This window comes from Myxine glutinosa, chromosome 5 (genome assembly GCF_964187855.1).
Source record: "Myxine glutinosa chromosome 5, kmMyxGlut1.1, whole genome shotgun sequence".
Lineage (NCBI taxonomy): Eukaryota > Metazoa > Chordata > Myxini > Myxiniformes > Myxinidae > Myxine > Myxine glutinosa.
This window is the reverse complement of record NC_136265.1, coordinates 105,880,676-105,899,183: the sequence shown is the minus strand read 5'-3', so window position 1 is coordinate 105,899,183 and position 18,508 is coordinate 105,880,676. Positions and strand designations below refer to the sequence as shown.

The 18,508-nt window shown below is 36.6% G+C and overlaps 1 protein-coding gene and 1 long non-coding RNA gene across 3 annotated transcripts in view; one reads left to right on the top strand and one right to left on the bottom strand.

Annotated features, from left to right (window-relative positions):
• Positions 1 to 18,508, bottom strand: part of SPO11 (SPO11 initiator of meiotic double strand breaks) — an 87,115-nt gene that overhangs the window by 46,296 nt on the left and 22,311 nt on the right. The window lies entirely within an intron of this gene.
• LOC137429216 (uncharacterized) lies at positions 5,665 to 7,831 on the top strand. 2 transcript variants are annotated; one of them, XR_013623529.1, is made up of 4 exons: positions 5,665 to 6,022; positions 6,110 to 6,238; positions 6,680 to 6,803; positions 6,951 to 7,831. It is a non-coding gene; the product is annotated as an uncharacterized LOC137429216 (long non-coding RNA). The 2 variants fall into 2 exon arrangements; XR_013623528.1 differs by having other exon boundaries at positions 5,671 to 6,238.

The window sequence follows — 18,508 nt, the reverse complement described above, 5'->3', positions numbered from 1 at the left end:
CTCCTCCACATCCCCCTCAATTCCTCACTCCTCACTCCCCAATCCCTCCTCCACTCCCCTCTCTCTCACCTCACAGCCACCTCTCTCACCTCACAGCCACCTCTCTCACTTCACATCCACCTCTCTCACCTCACATCCACCTCTCTCACCTCACAGCCACCTCTCTCACCTCACAGCCACCTCTCTCACCTCACAGCCACCTCTCTCACCTCACAGCCACCTCTCTCACCTCACATCCACCTCTCTCACCTCACATCCACCTCTCTCACCTCACATCCACCTCTCTCACCTCACATCCACCTCTCTCACCTCACATCCGCCTCTCTCACCTCACATCTACCTCTCTCACCTCACATCCACCTCTCTCACCTCACATCCACCTCTCTCAGCTCACAACCACCTCTCTCACCTCACATCCACCTCTCTCACCTCACATCCACCTCTCTCACCTCACATCTACCTCTCTCACCTCACATCTACCTCTCTCACCTCACATCCTCCTCCCTCCTCCACTCCCCTCACTCCCCAATCTCTCCCTCACTCCCCAATCTCTCCCCCACTCCCCTATCTCTCCGCCTCTCCCCAATCTCACCCCCTCTCCCCAATCTCGCTCCTCACAAATCCCCTCCCTCCCCCACTCCCCTATCTCTCCCGCTCTCCCCAATCTCACCCCCTCTCCCCAATCTCACCCGCTCTCCCCAATCTCACCCCCTCTCCCCTATCTCTCCCGCTCTCCCCAATCTCTCCCCCACTCCCCAATCTCTCCCCCACTCCCCAATCTCTCCCCCACTCCCCAATCTCTCCTCCTCTCCCCAATCTCACATCCCGCTCCCCCTCCCATACTAGCCTCTCCATGCTCTACATCTCCGTGCTCTATCCTTTTCTTTTTCAGTTTTTTCTCACTTTCGCTATTCAGTTTTCACTTTTATTTGATATCTGATGTACCATACTCATCACTGAGCGTCCGTGCCGCAAAGCGGCTTCCTGAGCAATGGATATACTGGGTGCTTTGGCATTGCCTTCGCAGCTATAATTCAGGCAGGAATTTGTAATTTGTTCAGGGTGCCGGCGATAACTTGTCCACTCTTCGTGAAGGAGACCGTGGGGATCTCTAACGTCCACCAAGTGATGTCGGAAGACAGGAAGCGAGTTTAATGTCCATCGAAGGGACGTCACACATTGATGATTCACTCTGTCTGTGAAATACCGGGATGACAGTTTATAGCTGGGTCGGGCTTTGAACCCAGGTGAGACAGCCTAGAGGAGAGTGTAGGTACGTCAAGGTCATCATGTTAGCCGAGGTCGTACCTTAACGCACTGTTAACTAGAATGGCACTCAGTAGAGAGCATACCTCCGCCAGGTGAACAATTTACGTTTTGTATCCCACTGATAGGTCGTATCTGGATCCATACCTGAACTAAAAGTTAATCAGCTTATTCTTGTCACCTAAACAATTTATGCACCTACTTTTGTCATAACTCATCCATGTCAGAACTCGTCCATAACTTTTTGAGACATCCTGCTATATATCGTTTTTGGCCCTATTTCTCAATGGTGAAGAATCACTTAAATTATTTTATCTAGATCCAGATCTTCACCAAAATTGAATAGATTCCTCCTTGTCACACACCCAACCTCTCCACCAAATTTCATCCAAATCCTTCTAAAACTTTTGGAGATATCCTGCTATGTATCGTTTTTGGCCTGATCTCCCAATGGTGAAGAATCACTTAAAAATCAAATAATTATCGTATTCGAATCCATATTCAGATCTTCACCAAAATCGAATCAATTAGTCCTTGTCACACACCCAACCTCTCCAACAAGTTTCATGCAAATCCTTCTAATACTTTTGGAGATATCCTGCTATGTATCGTTTTTGGCCCGATCTCCCAAATTCTCCTGAATCTCTCTGGCGCCTCTGACATCAACTCATCCTGGGAATTCTTCCAAAGTAAATTCCTCTCTCTCATGCACAGATTTATCCCATCTCGTCTTCAGTTGTCATACCCTTCCTCCCGTCCATAGTACACGGAATCTTGTGGTGAGGCTGTTGCCCAGAAACAACTTTAGTCTAGTAGGAAGACTAGGTCCCCCTGCACCCCCCGGAGATATACTTCTAATCAGTGTTTCTAGATTGGAAAAAATGTGTAGAAAATGACTAGCTATGGCCCCAAGCTGAAATAATGTCCCACATACCATTTTTATGCAAATTACTGCTGCCATTATCAAAAAAAGACTAGGTCCCCCTGCATCCCCCGGAGATATACTTCTAATCAGTGTTTCTAGATTGGAAAAAATGTGTAGAAAATGACTAGCTATGGCCCCAAGCTGACAAAATGTCCCACATACCATTTTTATGCAAATTACTGCTGCCATTATCAAAAAAAGACTAGGTCCCCCTGCACCCCCCGGAGATATACTTCTAATCAGTGTTTCTAGATTGGAAAAAATGTGTAGAAAATGACTAGCTATGGCCCCAAGCTGAAAAAATGTCCCACATACCATTTTTATGCAAATTACTGCTGCCATTATCAAAAAAAGACTAGGTCCCCCTGCACCCCCCGGAGATATACTTCTAATCAGTGTTTATAGATTGGAAAAAATGTGTAGAAAATGACTAGCTATGGCCCCAAGCTGAAAAAATGTCCCACATACCATTTTTATGCAAATTACTGCTGCCATTATCAAAAAAAGACTAGGTCCCCCTGCACCCCCCGGAGATATACTGAAACTGGCAGTGACTGGTGATTGAAATGCGGTGCCTTTTTGTGTTTCAGGTCGAGGTACGTGAACTCCCCACGATCTACAGCAACCAGGAAGAGACTGATACCAGGGTGGTTCTGTACCTCCATCATGCTGCTACCATCGGATACAAGAACGCTGTAGTCAGAACACCGGACACAGACATCCTCCTGATCCTGCTCCACCATGCCCACAACATCAAGCTGACGGTGTACCTGGATACAGGGTCAGGGAAGCATCGCCAACTTGTCAACGTCTCTGAGCTGGCAGAATCCCTGGGAGAGGACTACTGTGCCACTCTCCTGGGGTACTATGTGTTCAGCGGAGAAGACTGCACCAGTGCCTTCAAAGGGAAGGGAAAAGTCGGGCCCTTGAAAAAGCTGGAGAAGAATCCCAGGTTTCACAGGGCATTCGGTGAATTTCACAGGGTATTTAGAAAAATAAAACTTTGTGTTAACGTCTGTGTAGACGGACCTTAATATGAGTCTATTATTTCGTAAAACTGTGATTATTTTGTAAATAAAGCACTAATTAGCATACTAGTATACCATAGACACATGTAATCATGTTATGAATAGTTCTATCATGATCTATGCCCTTCAAAACATGGGTCTAGACACCTTCATTTTTCAATTATCTGCAATATTGGCTGAGATATGTCAAAAATCGTTTTTTTGATAATGGCAGCAGTAATTTGCATAAAAATGGTATGTGGGACATTGTTTCAGCTTGGGGCCATAGCTAGTCATTTTCTACACATTTTTTCCAATCTAGAAACACTGATTAGAAGTATATCTCCGGGGGGTGCAGGGGGACCTAGTCTTTTTTTGATAATGGCAGCAGTAATTTGCATAAAAATGGTATGTGGGACTTTTTTTCAGCTTGGGGCCATAGCTAGTCATTTTCTACACATTGTTTCCAATCTAGAAACACTGATTAGAAGTATATCTCCGGGGGGTGCAGGGGGACCTAGTCTTCCTACTAGACTACTTGCTTTCGTCTCCTGAAAAGCAAATCCAACGGAAGGAAATCTCATTTCCTTTCACAAAGCCCGAAACAAGTGTGTGTCCACCCTCAGGAGAGCCAGGAAACAATATCTCTCCGTTCTCAGGACCGAACTCTCTTATCTGTCTCCCTCTTCCAAATCCTGGTGGCGTCTGGTCAAATCTGTTTCTGGTGTTTGTTCCCCCTCCATCCCCTCCCTCACCTCAAACGGCTACACAGCTGACTCCGCACGTGAAAAAGCTGAATGCCTCAACTCTGTGTTTGCCTCTAAATCTTGTGTCCCAAACCCATCCCTCTCTGTACCCACCGTACCCAGTCGTACCCAGCTGCTCCTGGACTCCGTGTCCTTTCCTCCTGACAAGGTGGAAAAGTTTCTGTCAACCCTCGACTCTGATTCTGCAACTGGACCTGACGGCATCAGCCCACGGTTCCTAAAATCCTGCTCTTCCGCTCTTTTACTCCCTCTCTCTGTTCTCTTCACCCTCTCTTTTGCTCAAGGTCATCTGCCATCTGCTTGGAAATCAGCCAACATCACCGCTTTGCACAAAAAAGGTGCAAAAACAGATCCTAGCAACTACAGACCAATCAGCCTTCTCCCAATTATCAGCAAAGTCATGGAATTCATCATTGCTTCAGATATGAAATCTTTCCTCTTCTCCAATGGCTTGATCTCTGATCATCAATTTGGTTTCAGACCAGGTCACTCTACTCTGGACATGCTGCTTCTGCTTTCTCAACAATGGATGGAGGTCCTCAATGCCAAACAGGAAATTAGAGCTGTCTCCCTTGACATATCACGTGCCTTCGATACGGTCTGGCACCCCGCTCTGCTCACCAAACTCTCCTCCTTTGGTATCCATGGAAATCTCCACGCATGGCTGGCGGACTTCCTCTCTAGTCGTAGTCAACGTGTGGCCCTGAATGGGTTTCTCTCATCTCCTCTTCCTGTTCAGGCTGGAGTTCCCCAAGGCAGTGTTCTGGGCCCTGTGCTTTTTCTGGTCTTCATCAATGATCTCTCCGACTCTCTTGAAAATCCTCTCTATCTCTTTGCTGATGACTCTACTCTCTGTCACTCCATTCCTCATCCCTCAGATCGGCAGTCTGCAGCCTCCTCACTCTCTGCAGACCTGGACAAAATCACAGACTGGGCAAACAAGTGGAACATGTCTTTCAATCCTGACAAATCTCACACTCTTACTACGTCTCTCCGAAAAGACCGACTGGACAACAACCCATCCACTTTCTGAATAGTCCTCTCCAAGAAGTTCTGTCACTCAAGCTTTTGGGTCTCACTATCTGCCATGATCTTTCCTGGGAAAACCACATTTCAAATCTGGCCTCCAAAGCCAGTCGCCGACTGGGCATCCTCCGTCGTGTGAAGTCCTTCCTTGGCACACCTGAGCTCCTCACCACATACAAGGTTTTCATCTGCAGCTCAATGGAATACTGCTCTCCCCTCTGGGCTGGTGCTCCTGCCTGAGTAGTGTAATAATGTTGCTTCTGGGACACCTCCGTTTAACATGGGAAATCCCTATCTAATGTCATTTACCCCCTTGTCTTTTTCAAAAATCATAAACACCTCTATTTCTCCCACCCTCATCTTTATGAACCTTTTGTCTGTAGTACCTATCCTTAATGTTGTTCATTAGACCACGCATAAACAAATATTTGTTTTCTCTTATAGACCTATCATCCTTCTTCTACATATCATCTGGCAGATTAATCTTTGACCCATTCACTTCCATATTAATTCTTTCCCTCCCTCATTGACCCTAAACACCTATATTTCTCTCACCCTGTTCTTTACGAACCTTCTAACCTTTTGACATGTTATCCTTATTCATTAGACCACTTAAACACCTGTGATCCTTCTGACCTCATGGACCTTTTAACCTTTTACTCTTAATATCATCTGGTGAATATGGCCCACTCAAACAACGACCCTACAAATATTTGTTTATGCGTGGGAAATAATTTAATTCTCCTCCAACTTCCATCACCATACTCAAACCTTTTTTTATTAATTCTTCGCTTTTGAGAAATGACGTTGTTTCAATGACTTGGATAACTTCCCAGAAAGATTTCATTGTCTTATTTCCTGTTATTCACACACGCTCAGGGCTTCCCCGAAATGACTGCATGTCGTCATTTCAAGAAAATACATTTTGTTCATTATAAAAGAACGTGTTCAATTCAATTTTGATCATTGGGGATCGACATGTCTTACTACTCCATCCTTTACTCTGATAAAGAAGAAGAATACTCACCAAGGTAAGTTTCATTTAAAATTAAAGTGTTTAAAGCTTTGTATGGGATTAATTATACAACAAATGACTTAATATTCCTTTATCTTTACAGCAATGCGAATATCCTGGCAGAACTTCAAACTGGTTGGAATGAAAATACTGCAGAATCTCAAGAGTTGCAAAACGAAATGAACTTGAACAACCTGCCTGTTTCACCATTCTTGGAAGATTCATATGCAAGGTAAGATACTAAATATTAATACATTTGTGTTAAACGACGCTGCCTTAGTGTGTGTGTGTGTGTGTGTGTGTGTTCGTGTGTGTATGTGTTTGTGTGTGTTCGTGTGTGTATGTGTGTGTATGTATCTGTGAATGTGTGTGTGTATGTGTATGTGTGTGTTCTTGTGTGTATGTATCTATGAATGTGTGTGTGTGTGTGTGTGTGTGTGTGTGTGTGTATGTGTGTGTGTGTATGTATCTGTGAATGTGTGTATGTGTTTGTGTGTGCGTTCGTGTGTGTATGTGTGTGTGTGTATGTATCTGTGAATGTGTGTGTGTATGTGTATGTGTGAATGTGTATGTGTGTGTATGTGTGTGTATGTGTGTGTATGTGTGTGTGCGTGTGTGTGATGTTTTGTCAAGCTTACTTCAACATAGTAATTTCTCCTTATTTTGTTTGCAGCCTTGAAGACCAAAGCTTGGAGTGGGACGATTTTGATTTTCCAAAGAGTGGTTATTTCCCGTCAACATGTGGTACCCTAAATTTTCAACTCGACCACTTGAACACAAAGCTCGATTTTTTAGAGGTATGTATCCCAATATCCTCATATCCTTGTGTGTGTGTGTGTGTGTGTGTATGTGTGTGTGTGTGTGTATGTGTGTATGTGTGTATGTGTGTGTGTGTGTGTGTGTGTAATATTTTCTCTCCCCTCTTGTCCTCTTGCCTTTGACAGAAAGAGATTCCAAACCTGAAGATATCTGCTGCTGTTGAAACTACCTTTGTCTTATGTTGGGAAGAGATTGATGATTTGTGCTGGGAAGAAGTTGAATGTATAATACCTCAAGGAAAATGTTTTTGTAATATGAAGCTTTTGTTTAAAATATTATTTATATATATATGCTTTGTCCAGAATTATTTAATTATTAATTACAAGAAAAGAATAAAGGTTAGAAGGAAGGGGGTGCGTTCCCCCACCCTTGATTTCCCCCATCCCACCCCTCCCCTCCCCTTGTGTGTGTGGGGAAGGTGGGGGTGGGATGAGGGGGGATCAAGGGTGGGGGACGCACTGGGGGTGGGGGATGATGGGTGTGGTCTGTGTGGGCGGGGTCTGTGTGGGCGGGGTCTGTGTGGGCGGGGTCTGTGTGGGCGGGGTCTGTGTGGGCGTGGTCTGTGTGGGTGTGGCTTATGATTTTAATTTATTTAAATTTTTTTTTATTACCACTAATTAAATTAGCTAATCTGGGTGGGGTGAATAGAAATGTTGTTTAATGAATTATTAGCTTTGTTTTTTGTAATTCTTGCGAGTAAAATGAACCCAAGATTTCCTCTCCATTTAAATCATATAATTTGTAGGTCCAAGGGACTGTATCCATTACATCAATGATTTTAAATAATTCACGAGTCCATTTTTGTGTATAACCTTTCTCAAAATGGCTTTTCCATTTGTATATCCTTACCATATCACCAACTTTGAACTTGGGCTTTCTCAAATTAATCTCCTTTTCATATTCTAATTTTGTAAATGTTTCTGATGGTTTTGATTTTGTTGATGAATGAACTGTATTGTTGTAATCATCTACAATATCCTGAATTAAATACACCCATTTTTGAGAACCGAGTTCTGTGAATTTTTTATATAATTTCTCTTTCAAAGTACGATTAAAACGCTCAATAACAACTGCCTTTCCTTCATTAAAGGTGCTGTATAATTTAATACCCTTCCCCTTAAGAAATTTCATGAATATTTTGTTATAGAACTCTGTTCCCTCATCAGTCCATAACTTCTTTGGTTTCCTTTTATCCCGATCAAATATTAGCTTAAAGGCTAACATTAAAGTATCACCCCTTTTATTTTTTAAAGGGACAACCCAGGCAAATCTACTCCTCAAATCAATAACGGTTAAAGCATACCTGTATCCCCTGTCATTATTCAATTCAATTAAATCAGCGGACCATATGTGGTCGGTGTATTTAGAATAAACCTTCCTTCTTTTAAACTTTGTGATTATAGGTTTGTGTAATTCTTCAGCCAAAAGCTCCTCAGGCTTGATGACATCATTAGAGCCTAATAGTTTTTTGAGGAATAACCAAGACCAAGTTTCAATTTAGCATTTATCAAATTTCTCACAATAAACCTATCAACTTTCTCTCTCAACGTTGGATTTTGTATCAAAGACAAATTATACAACATTTCGCTGTCGGCTTTATGTTTTTCAGTCAACGTAGTGGTTTTCCCATAAGCAATATCATGCTTCATACACACTTCGTCAACCCTATTTGTAGGTTTAGACCAAGGTTTAGGATTGTCAGCCTCATCTAATCTTTTATCCAAGTTTGTTCCTGGACCACAGAAAGAATACCCTGGAAGGTGTAATTCCCCTGGAATTCCAGTTGTTGTAAATTTACTTCCTGACAGAAACTTTTGTATGTCTCCTCCTCTTTTAGGAGAGATGAATTGGCACTTTTTAGAGCCACATACTTGACATATTCCTTTTTGATAAACTCTATTATTTTTAGCTTTAACATAAGAGATATTTTTAGATTTAGTTTTCTTTTTACATTTGAGACAATAACTCATATTTATTTATCAGAAAAATTCCGACAGAGTATCAAAACCTTTTTGGTTTTCAACATATACATTTCAATCTTTATTTTTAAAACATAAAGAATCCTAAGGAATGCCTTCACTCTCTCCTCCATTTATTTACAAATAAAAACTAACTAAAGTCAATGACACCAACATCATCAATCACATAATCTTTTCCTTCTTCTTCTTCTTCTTCTTCACCACTTTCTCGTTTAAATCTCCTCCCTGAAATTGAAGACATTGACGTTCTTATTTTTGAAACTATTATCTTCATAAGAGTTGTTAATTCTTTAATTTCCTCTTCGGTGCGTTGAGATTGATTTATTTGCTTTAATACACTCAATCTTTTATGAATCTCAATGATTTCCCTCTCTCTTTGCTCCCTCTCCTCCTCCTCCATTTTCTCCCTCTCCTCCTTCTCCTTTTTCTCCCTTTTCTCCCTTTCCTCCTTCTCCTTTTTCTCCCTCTCCTCCTTCTCCTCCTTTTTCTCCCTCTCCTCCTTCTCCTTTTTCTCTCTTTCCTCCTTCTCTTCTTCAACTCCTTCCTCATCCCTTGCTACCCTTGAGTTTGAACCCCAAAGAATATTATACATATACTCATCTGGATTTTGAGATATTCTTGTATCTATAATTATTTTTCTCATAATAGGATACCAATAAGATTTGTTGACGATTTCTAAAAGAGTTTTATATTTCATAACTTTGAGAAGTTCATTTTTATTTAATATTTTAAACAAGTCTCTATTTGTGGGTTTAACAATATCAGTATAAGGCCAGTTTTTAATGACAAAATTCCCATGTATATGCTCCAAATCATAAGGTATGTAATACCGAGCACCCTTTTCTTGTAGGTATCCTTGAATACAAAAATTATAATTCTCTTGTAGTCTTCTTCCTGCCATTTATGTATCAGAAATATATGTGAGATTAATATTATGACAGGTAATACCACCCCATCTTCCCACTACCAAATCGGTTTGTATTCCCCGGCTTTCTATCCTTATCTCATTACCTTCCTTCTTTGTCATGCGAACCATCGCTATACTATCATATATTTTTCTTTTCTTAAAATCACGTATTTGTTGTTTACTAATTGTACTTCCACATAAATCCTTATCCTCACCAAGTGGATAATATTCTTCTTTACGAGACTGATTTAAATCATGTAGGTCTTCTATGTTTATTGAAAAAGACCAATTATACCCTAAATCAGGCATATCATACCCCCATTTATTAATTCGCATATTAACTAAATGTCCTTCTTTATAAAATTCAATTGTAAGCAGGTAGTTAAATTCAATGAGGAAAGGTGTATGGTCAGTATAACCAGGTGTTGTGGTTGTAAATTTTACTTCTTTCACAAAACGTGCTGTTTTCTTTAAAAATATATATTGTGATAAATCACTTAATCTAATTAAGTCATTCGCATCTGTAGGGTTTGGATAATTGATTAATTTATAAGTATTCTTCATATTAATATTTTTACTTACACTATATTTTTGTCGTTCAGCCTGTGCCTTTGTATAATAATTTGATAAATCAATATCCTGAGAGGATTTTCCAAAGATAGAACCATCTTTTCCAACATGTCATTTATATTAGATTAAAAATGATATCATAAAAATTTTCATTATTGTTGAGTTGAAATAATACATATAAACATAATTGACCACAACATTTAGAATTAATTTCTTGAACTTGAAATGTTTGATAAACACCATTCTGTAAGAATTGTATTACTTCAACAGGTGGTGGCATACCATAACTATCAAAATAATATTTATCCTGACTATTATGAATACAAACCCAATGAGAACCATTCTGTGTGTCTAAATTCATAATAATATTCTTTGTATTCTTATTTATATGTATTAATTCATCTCTCATACAAATAACCACATTATCAATTTTTAGTGTTTTACAATACTTAGCTAGTTCTATATTTGACGTTGTATTCTTTCCAAATTGTTTAAACCATTTATCCATTTATTTATGAGAAAGATACAATCCATTACCCCGTTTAGTTAGTTTAACACCCGCTTGAGCGATAGAGGAAAGCATATCTCCAACCAACAATCTAGCTTTATCAGGTAGACTTTCAAGTTTTTGAGCAAAATCTACAATTACACCACTTCCACTAATTTGTTTCTCCAACTCCTTGTTATGTCTTTCCAATTCTTTTTGAGCTTTTAGTTGTGCCTTCCTTTCGTTAGCAGTTTTTACCGCTGCTGAAATACCACCAGTCAATGCTCCCGCCGCACTTAAACCAGCAAATAAAGGAATTAGAAACGGGAGAAATCCTCCTCTTGACTCGTCTATTGAATATTTCTTTAACATAGGTTTCGTCATTTTAATTTTAAGTGATCCAACATCATTTAGTGTTTTTACTTGTGTGTGTGTGAGTAAAACATCAATTCTTACAGCTCCTTTTCTTTGAATTGTATTAACATTAATAATACAAGGCTTTTGATTTTGAATACAAGATGTTAATTTATTAAGATTGATTTGATTAACATATACCCCAACCATTTATTTATGAGAAAAAACCTATGTGATATTAATCATAACACCATTATCTGTATTAATCTGTAATTCTGTTTCCTCCAAAAGCAAACAATATGCATTAACCTCTTCACTCTCCCCTCTTTCAATGTATAGAGAAGTATCCACTCGATTAGACTTTATAGTTTCCTTTTGAGAACTCAGGTCAATTGCGTAGATTGTATATAAACCTTTAAATGCAACCATATCCAAAATAGGATCATTATTACCATTACTTTCACACACCTTTTGGTAGGACTTGTAGGCTTCCGCATAATCATTTTTTTCCCAATCAATTTCCAATCTATCTCGCGGATAAAATGTGCCATCAAGAGAAACCCGAAGTTGTTTCACCTTAGCATTATCACTCAGCGCATTATTCTTATTAGTACCGTCCTCTCCATCTGGTTTTTTAAAAATGAGCCAGAGGTATCGTGGCTTTCCTTGAAGAACACCCAAATTCCAAGTGTAGGTAGTGTGTTCCAGTTTAACGTGTTGACATCTTCTTTTAAGGTATGATACATTTAGCGGTTTCTTTGAGTTAAGTCTTCTATTTAACATCTCTTCCGTTTTAAGATTAGGAGTATATTCACTGATATACCAACACAAATCATTAATAACAAATTTATTATTTTCTCCAAAAGCATTTTCAACCCCAAAAAGCAATCTATTTACATTATCATTCCTTTGTAGTTGAAATCTAATTTTAAGCCCATACAAAACTTTATCATAATCACAAAATCCAAATATACCTTTCAGAGGTACTGCTACGGTAAAACTATTCTCAGCTTTTGCGTCATCATTATACATTGACTTCCTTTGACTATAACCAGGGTCTGCGTTTGTACCCGTTGACATATCAGGAATAAAACCTTCAACAGCTCCCTTACCCATTCTATCACTAAACGAATATAGTGTAAATTTCATCATTTCAGATGTAGCAGAGACATAATCAACCGCTTCAACCTCTTGTGTTCCAATATACAGGCGGACACTGTCAAACATTTTCCAGAAGAAATCATTTACGAGTGTAGCATTAGTATTATTCGCAGCCTTAGTGAATTTAAATTTACACAGCAAGAAACTATCAGCTAGATTCAAGTAAGTTTGTTGATTATTTATTTCAAAACTTTTTGTTCCGTTTGAATTCCAGTCTGTTCCTGTTATAGCATTTACCTTAAAATAGTCTTCCTTTTTAGTGGAGTTTGAAATGATAATCGTATCATCCAAATCATAGATACTATCAATCGCTTCCATACTTGTATTTATATAGCATTAAAATTGTTGAAACCCTGACCCAAGTATTTTAATGATTTTTTGTCGTTCTTGTGAAGATAGTTGAGTTTTACCTTTTTTTATTTCTTTGATTGCTTGTAATTTATGAGACTCCTTTTGAGCATCTTTTATACTCTTTATAGCACCCGCAACGGAGCCCACGGCAGAAGCAGTTGAATCAATTAGGTCTTTATGTTTAAGGATGGTTGAACCAATACCCATTAGAGTATCAATTATCCCATCTCCTTTATTTCGAAATTGATGACCTACACCTCGTTGTCTCTTAGGTTTATAGTATCCTCTACCCACATACCTTGTATAGTCTGGTGAAAGGAACATGCCCTCCCCTGTAATTATTTTATATTTTCCCAACTCGTGTTTTCTCACAATAACCATTATTTATTTATTGAAAAACTTCACGTAGGTGAATTCTGATGGATATAATTTCATCATTAAAGGATATCATACGATTATCTTGGTCGGTTATCCTAAAATTTACTCTGTATATGGTTTTTCCTGACACAGGTAAATAGACAAGATTTTTTGGTTCCATATTAAATTTATAACCAATCGGGGTTGAGTATGCACTGAATGAAAATATTGTATTTGTTCTTATTCCATCGTTATAAGCACCATCAATCAAATCACAATGAATTAATACTGAATTTATACCGGAGGATATTTGGATAACATTATCACTGTAAAACGTCCCGTTATTTTCAATCTTTTTTGAAGAGAAACCCAATAGCTCTCTAAACGAATTTTCAATCGTGAAATCAACTTTATAATTATTTTTAAGTTTAATAGTTGATTTTGAAGTGTGTTTTTGAATATCTATTACAATATTTTTTGGTTCATCACCTTTTTCTTTCATAAGGCGAGAGACTTCTGAAGATATTTGAGAAATCTCGTAAGCTCCAGGTGAAACGGTTATAGTTTTATATCCACTTCCTGGATTATAACTAAACTTGTTGTTTTTCTCTGTGATATTAAACAAGGTATTATAAGTTTCCATTGACAATAAAGATGCCTCATATGAGGTAAGGGGGTCAAGTTGTAGTGGGTAAGGGAATGAAGCTGTGTAATCGCTCGTTGTGAAATTAAAACTAAGAATTGTGCTTCTCATCTTATTTAATATCTAATAAAATATCTTTGTATTGACATTTATTAATTATTTTCATATTCATCAACTGATCTAAAATGGCTGAGGATTCATTAAAACAATTGTTGTTTCCAGCCTTCTTACTACCTAACAACAATAATAGCCTATTAACTAATTGTGATGGGTCATTTGGAAGAAAACTAACACCCGAACCAAGCTTACTTAAAGCATCAATAATATGTTTCTCCTTCTCATTCTTCTTACTTTTACCAGCAACAGAAACTCCATAATCAAGTGCATTTAACAACTCAATATATACCCTATCTTCCTCTCTTTCCATATCAAGTGGTTCCTCAAAATATTTTGAACCGCTGAATCCGGGGTTTGTTAGAAGAAACATTAATCTTGGAGTTAATTTAACATTTGGTTGAGTAGAACTCAAGAACATCAATTCATCATTAAATATCAATACCTTTTCTTCCACAAGATGAAACACTGCTGGTTCTTCTGTTGGAATGAGACCTGCTCTGGTTTTTGAACCCGCCGAATATTCATTGTTTTGAAGAGCTTCCACAACATAATTAGGGGGTTGATTTACCTCCTCAAGTTTCCGAAATAATCCCTCGTCATCATATTCTAATTCACCAAGTTCTTGTTTTGTTATCTGACTAAAATCTTTGAGCATTTGAAGTTTTTTCGGAGTAAATTCTACCGTGGGTACTGTAGGTGAGTGTTGAGTTTTCAAAAGTGGTTTAAAGAATTTCTCTTGTTTTCTTTCAAAGGCTTCTTCACCAGTTAGTTTCTGTCTCCGTTTCTTCTTTATCTCTTCCTGTTGTTTAACAACTTTTGAAACTAATTGTTGATGTTCCTTAAACTTTCTTTCTCTTTCTTCAGTATTCATTTTCTGTATTTATTTATTGAAAAATATCATTTAGTATCTCATCTTGTTTCACAACAATATATTTATATTTTCCAATCGTGTGTTTCATATAATTTTCAAATTCTTTTTTACTACATAACGTAGAGCAATTATCTCTCCAAAAATTATTTACATCTATTGAATTTAACTTAAATAAAATAAAAGTATTGGCATTGTTTCTTATTGAGTGTCGAGGGAGTTGAAAATATGATTGACTAAGATATATACAATTACAAGAAGAATGTCTCCCTCTTGTATAGTAGCTATCCATTACTGTTTGGTTTCTCTCATTAACACAATCATCAAAGATGACGAGGTTCTTTTTTGATTTATCTAAATCTTGAGGTGAAGGTATATCATCCGTATTATCACTGAGAATACAAGTTATGGGTTTCGATTTTGATTTCTGTGTATCACAAAATAATTGTATTATATCTTCAATATTATAATCATTCAGTTTGTTTTGAAGTTTAAATAAACCGATAATGTCTTCCTTTTTAAGACCTGCATTAAAACCCTGTGAGAGTAGTTGATACTCGGGTTGAAAACTTGACTTTGTAAAAATTATTAAATTATCATAATCTAAAAAATTAGGACCAAGGAGCATCTTTAAAAGTAAACAGGTTTTCCCACATCCGCTTGAACCAACTATTAGACATCTCAATGAATTTGGAATGTTTTTATGGTTATTAAATTTTATCTTATTTTCCCAAACGGGTAAAAAATCATTCATTTATATATTTGGAAAACAAGTCATCCAACTTTTTTTGAGCTATTTTAGAAACTCTATATTTTATCCTGAGTTCTGGTTTAATTTCAAAATAATTCATTATTTTATTTATGTAGTATCTTGTATTAACATTTCCATTAAAATTATTTTGAATAATAAATATCATTAAACCCTTATACATTTCCTCAATACAAAGAGTCTCTTTCCTTGTAAGAAATGGTGTATTATCACCATAATGCTTAACATTCATCTCTCTTATTAATCTTGTAAAGTAATTCATTTTTGGTTCTAATTTAAAAGAGTTATATGTTTTTTTATATTTCTTATTATCATTAATTAGAATATAATCACAGAATAAACATTGTTTATATGAATCCTCATCATTAAGCCCCACTCTATCACAAGCCGGACAATTCTCTAATTTATCATATGGAGAGTCTGGAAATTCTAAATATCCTTCAGAACTTATCATATTTATGTGGTAAATTTTTACTTAAACTAAACGCAAGTTTATTCATTAATAAATACAATGTTTCAAAGCACAAAAGACAAATTTCAATCAATCTCTACTTCGGTGGAAGATATAGAAAAATATGTCAAAGATGTTAAATTGAACAAAGATAAATATGGAAATTTTTGGGTAAAACCAGTTATGGAAAATAACATGAGCCCCTCTATTTCATTTAAAGGAAGAGCTCTAACTATACCTGGAAAGACATCCATTAAAGTAAATCTAACAAAAGTTTCTCCTCTACTCCTGGCAATTTATTCAAAGCTTGAAAAAGTGATTGACCACGATACTTTGAAAAAGAATGATAAGACCATTAATAATTCTAGAGGAGACATTTGTATTTTCTTTAATAATCCAAAGGGTGTAGATCTAAGTAAAATGAATGATGTTAATATTTCTGGTGAAATGTCATTTCGTTCTATGATAGTTAGAGATTATTTAAAGATAACTTTTGATATAAAAATTGTAGAGATTGAATCTGTTAATGAAAGAAAGTATATAGATATTGATGGGAATATTTTTCTTGCTAATTAAATATGAGTCAATACAGCAGTGAAGTTTTTACTATTTCATTGAACTCGGACGATAGTGATGATAGTATTTCATTGAACTTGGACGATGGTGATGATAGTATTTCATTGAACACAGATGATAGTTATGATACTAATAGTTTGTGCTCAAATGATAGTTATGAGAGTAGCTTTATTGATGACTCTGAGTATGATTCTGAGTATTCATGTGATAGTTATGACTTAGATGATTCTGAGTGAAAAAGTGTTTTAGTTTAAGCACAGTGATATATATAAAACGGAGCTGTAAAGCTCAAAAGTGTTTTATTTTAAGCACAGTGATATATATAAAACACCACGTTTTCTCACGCTATAAATATGGTTTATTGTGATACTTGCGAGAAGGAAGTAAAATATTATAAACAACATATTCTCACCGCAAAACATACATACAACATTTTAAACAAACTTTCCCCTCTTCCACCTGAAACAAAACACTGTTCTACATGTAATAAAAATATCCTCAAGAAAGGCTTCAAAATACATCTTAAAACAAATCTACATTTATCAAATTTTATCACAACTAAAAACTCTGATGGAGCATTCAAAGGACATATTAAAATAAGAGTCTTTAACTTCAAACCTCCTGAACCAGAGTCTATAGTTGATGCTGTAGAAATAGTTAAACCTGCTGTTCAAACGTTGATTGAAAAAACACTAAAGGAAATGAAACCACTTAAATTTTATATGGGAGTAAAATTAGAAATGACAAAGGATGAAGGAGTTATAGATGCACCATACATGAGAACTGAGCCACACTTTATATCTTCATATCAAGATTTTAAAACATCAGGAGTCTATGATGAACTTATTAAACAAGAGCAAGATGTGGATAATTCAATCGTAGGAAGTGGATTCAATATAGGAAAAATTATTTACATAGACATTCATATTCTTAAATCAGATCCTCTAAAAGCTTCTTCTTACATTGATTTACCCAGTGTTATCAAAAATAGAAAAGCAGTTATCAATATCAAAAATAAAGACAATAAATGTTTTCTCTGGTCTATTTTAGCACACTTACATCCTCCACATTTTCATGATGAAAGAGTATCTCATTATAAAAAATATGAGAATACATTAAATACGAAAGATCTAAAGTTTCCGATGACTTTAAATGATATTCCTAAATTTGAAAAGATGAATAATTTATCAGTTAATGTTTATGGTCTAACAGAAACAAACAACATTCAGGTTTTAAAGCTTTCTGACAATTGTAAACAAACTCATATTAATCTTCTATATTTTAATTCAGACGAAAATTCACATTATACATACATCAAAGATATTGCTAAATTAATAAAACCACAAGTCTGTAAGAGAACAAATAAAATATATATTTGTTTGCGTTGTCTTAACTTCTTCAATTCACAAGAAAGATTAGATAAACATTCAAATTATTGTGGCGAACATAAATCAACGGTAATCAATATGCCTAAAGAAGGCTCAAAGATCACATTCAAAGATGAAAATAAAAAGATCAAACATCCATTTGTTATATATGCTGATTTTGAAAGTATTTTAGAAAAAATTGATACTGCTTCTCCAGATCCAAAAGAATCATACACAAATAAATATCAAAAACATACTCCTTGTGGTTTTTGTTATTATATCAAATCATCCGTTGGTGATAAATATAACAAGTTAGAGATGTATAGAGGCTCAAATACCCCAGAGGAGTTTGTGAAACGACTAGAAAAAGACTGTGTTCGATTAACCAAGATAATGAGAGAAACCAATAAACCAATGTCCTTAACAAGTAAAGAAAAAAGGGAATTTATAAAAAACAATGTCTGTCATATTTGTGAGGAGAAAATTGGTAAAGGTCTAAAGGTTAGAGACCATTGTCATCTCACTGGTAAATATAGAGGTCTGGCTCATCAAAGTTGTAATATTAATTATCAACTCCCCTCTTTCATTCCTGTCTTTCTTCATAACAACGCTCATTATGATACACATCTATTTATCAAGGAACTCTCAAAGACTTCTGGAAGTATCTCAGCAATTCCAAACACGGATCAGAAATACATTTCATTCACAAAAACAATTCACACATCT